Raw genomic sequence first — 4,369 nt, 5'->3', positions numbered from 1 at the left:
ACAATCTCATGCTTGGGGTTCAGAGTCCATATATCCATTCCATTCCATTTGTCCTTGTCTATTGTCAGATCCTTAATTTAGTTGCCAGAGTGTCCAAAGGCTTGGTCCCAAACCCAGGTCTTCAGTTTTTTCCTGAACGCCAGAAGGGAAGTCGCCGATCTAATCTCCCCGGGGAGTGAGTTCCACAGGTGGGGGGCCACCACCGAGAAGGCCCTGCTCCTCATCCCCGCCAACCTCACTTGTGACAGTGGCGGGGTCGAGAGCAGGGCCTCCCCAGAAGATCTTAAACTTCGAGGTGGGATGTAGAGGGAGATCCGTTCAGACAAATACACTGGGCTGTATTTGTACCCAGAGAAGGCTCAGGACCTTGGGAAACTATAACTCCCAGTATCCCATAGCATTGAGCCATGGTGGTAAAAGTGATACGAAGCCGCATTAATTACTATAACATAATACTTTCTAATAGTATTGGATATTGTACGAATGCCCATAAATTATACAAAACTGCATTAATTACACAGTGTAGATGCAACCAGAGAAGGCCCAGGACCTTGTCAAACTACATCTTCCAGGATCCCATAGCATTGAGCCGTGGTGAAATGAAACCGCATTAATTGCGGTTGCACCCAGAGAAGGCTAAGGAAGGAGCTTATCAAACTACAACTCCCAGGATCCCATAGCATTGATCTATGGTAGTTAAGTGTAGATGCTCCCAGAGAAGGCTAAGGAACTTGTCGAATTATAACTCCCAGTATCCCATAGCATTGATCTATGGTAGTTAAAGCAGTATGAAACTGCATTAATTACACAGTGTAGATGCACCCAGAGAAGGCTCAGGACCTTGGGAAACTATAGCTCTCAGGATCCCATAGCATTGAGCCACGGTAGTAAAAGTGATACGAAGCCGCATTAATTACACAGTGTCGATGCCTCCCTGTGACTTACTCTGAAGATTTGCCAGCAGAAATATTAAATACGGATCAGCATTAAAAAGATGCATGGCTCTGTATCATTGTTGAATCAGCCCTTTTACAATGTGGAATTAGCACTTGGTAGGGAAATGCTGTGCAGGAACGAGGAAATAAATCACAGCTCCAAAATTTTGTATGTACTGATTTTACCATATTGGCTGGTAGGAGTATGGATTCTCGTCATAGAGCTTCTTGGGCTTTGCTAGGTTTAGCTGGATGCTGGGGTTTGTTTGGTTGGGGTTTTTTTGCATTCACTTCTTCCGTGATGATGATGATGATGATGATGATGATGATGATGATGATGATGATGATAGTGGCAACAATTAATTTTTTTCCTGCCTCTCCCCAAGCCTCAACTTAAGGTATATAAATTAAAATAAAATATATAACTAAAAATACGTTCCATTCTCTTAAGTTGTCTGTTAGGAGCCCCCAGTGGCGCAATGGGTTAAACCCTTGTGCTGGCAGGACTGAAGACCTACAGGTCGGAGATTCAAATCTGGGGAAAGCATGGATGAGCTCCTTCTATCAGCTCCAGCTCCCCATGCGAGGACATGAGAGAAGCCTCCCACAAGGATGATAAAACATCTGGGTGTCCCCTGGGCAATATCCTTCCAGACGGCCAATTCTCTCACACCAGAAGTGACTTGCAGTTTCTCAAGTCGCTCCTGACATGAAAAAAAGTGGTCAGTTTCTAGGCATTTCTTGGATCCTAGTTGGTTGAACTGGTCCTTTGGTTTGAAAGGCAGATTTGAAGGGCTACCATGTTAACTTCCAATAATAATAATAATAATAATAATAATAATAATAATAATAATATGAAGGGATACCATGTAAACTTCCAGTGATGATGATGATGATGATGATGATGATGATGATGATGATGTGAAGGGTTACTGTGTTCATTTCCAATAATATTATTTATTTATTTATTTATTTCATACATTTGTACCCCATCCTTCTCACCCCCGAAGGCGAACTCAGGGCGGCCTCACAGCAAGCACCATTCGGTGCCATCAAAATAATAAAAATGGTCAACAAATTCATTAAAAACACATTAAATAAACAGTTTTTAAAAACACACCAATAATAATAATAATAATAATAATAATAATAATAATTTGAAGGGCTACTATGTTCACTTTCCGCTTGTCATGAACTTCTAGCATTGGTGTTGTTCATTCGTTCAGTCACTTCTGACTCTTCGTGACCTCATGGACCAGCCCACGCCAGAGCTCCCTGTCATTCGTCACCACCCCCAGCTCCTTCAGGGTCATGCCAGTCACTTCGAGGATACCATCCATCCATCATGCCCTTGGTCGGCCCCTCTTCCTTTTTCCTTCCATTTTCCCCAGCATCATTGTCTTCTCCAAGCTTTCCTGTCTTCTCATGATGTGGACGAAGTACTTCATTCTTGCCTCCAGTGTTGGAAGGAGCCCCAAACCCAGCTCCCATTTTCTTTGCAGGAAGACACCATCCAAAACCCTCCCAAGATATGGCCACTCGGACTCTGCTTAAAAATCCTCACTTTTGGACCAATGAGGACTAGAAACTTGATTTAGAAAGGAAAAATAGTTGAAGACAGACAATCCAATGGTGCAGAGGCTTTCGGTGGTTTTTCTGAGCTCTGGATTGGATGTTCCCAGGATTGAGGGTTTTTTTTTTTGATAAACCAATCAAGTTACTTTGGGGGATAACACTTCATTAGTGGGGGAGGGGTGGATTCTGGGTGCTGGAGTCCTCCAACTTCCCAATGTTCTATAGGACACAGAGCTTAAAGACCTTGAACCCAGTTGATCTATTGTCCCCAGAAACTGGGCTGCAAGAGAGGCTTTATTCATCCAAATGATGAAGCCGATTCATGTCCCAAAAAGGCTGAGAAATCCTTATTAAAAATGCTGTGTCAATGAAGAGATTTCAAAGCCACCCCGTGGGGAAAGGTCAGCCTTAGAAGTGGATTCAAAGCCTCGTCAAAGTCTCCGCCTAATGAAGGCTGTCATTAAAAGGGGGAATTAAATCTCCAATGGATGTTCGGGGGACATGTGCCAAGCCAAAGGGCACCAGGAAAATGAGGCATCATAAGGGAAATTGCTTTATTTTGGAGTTCAGTGGATAATGGAACCTGCAGTCCTCAAAAAGGGGAACAATACTTTGAAAGGAACCATGCTTTCCAATTGCGGACTCCATGTCCCAGAATCCCTGACCATTAGTCAAAAATGCCCAGGTCCGTAGCCAGAAAAAACATTTGGGAGGGGTTGAAACTCTCCCCCCCCCCCCCCCCCGAGATGACTTTTGAGGCCAGTGTCTCCTGATATGGCATGAGATCTCAACAAGGCCTTGAAAACACTATCTTTGTGCAAAGGTTCTTCAAAGGTAACAGGCCCTGAATCATTGCTCTTTCTTTAAGCCAGTTGGCCACAAAGGACAATAGTTTCCACAATTGGTAGAAGTTCCTTTATGTTTTCTTCTTATTTCCTTTATTATGATGATGGGTTACATCAAGACGTTTTCCACTATGAATTAGCAAGGAGTTTTCAGCCAAGCACAAGTTGTTCTCATGGGCCTCTGTTGTTTGGTGTCCATTGAAGACTTCTATTGCATCTTTCCATCTGCTGATGACCACATTTACCTGCAACTTCTCCTCCAAACACCACATAGTACTTCCAGAATGCACCTTGTACATGCAATGAGTAGGCTAACCAGGGAAATCTGCTGGACCATTTGGGTCGAAATCTTAGACACCTCTTCTTATCCACAGGAGATACATATCCTGGCAGTGCAGTCTGTGGATTTTGTACTAATTGAACTTTCACTTGGTCATGAGACACAGTCTTGTTCATATAAAGTCCAAGGTCTAACAATGGCACAGCTTCTTTTCTTTGCTTCTGTTCCATAGTTTCTTTGGCAAGGCTTTGGTTAGATCAGTGGCTCCCAACTTTTTTTTGACCAGGGATCACTTTGACCAGGGATCACTCTCCAACATTCTTACCAAAAGGGTTACGAATCAGTTTTTGGTCAACTTTAGATTTGGTTTGGGGTGCTGATTCAGAAAATTGCATTCTACTCGCCCACAGAAAACCACATTTAATAAGTCTCAACCCTGTAAGTGGGTTTTGTGAGACAAGTCGCTCTCATTACAACAATGTCGTAATAGTGAGGCCACAGACCATATTTTAGTTCTTGCAGACCACTGTTGGTCCATGGACCACAGGTTGGGAACCATTGGATTAGATGAACCAGTGGGAGACACCACAGTTTCCACAGGTTCCTCCTGCAATCCAGGTCAAATCCCCACCCCTGACACCACCCTGTGCCTTAGGCTTTACCTGCCAGCTGCAGGTAAGACAACTTGGTCACTTCCACTATGCTAGCTATTGCTGCTATTGCAATATTAGACG

This window comes from Anolis sagrei, chromosome Y (genome assembly GCF_037176765.1).
Source record: "Anolis sagrei isolate rAnoSag1 chromosome Y, rAnoSag1.mat, whole genome shotgun sequence".
NCBI lineage: Eukaryota > Metazoa > Chordata > Lepidosauria > Squamata > Dactyloidae > Anolis > Anolis sagrei.
Note: the sequence above shows the minus strand (reverse complement) of the source record.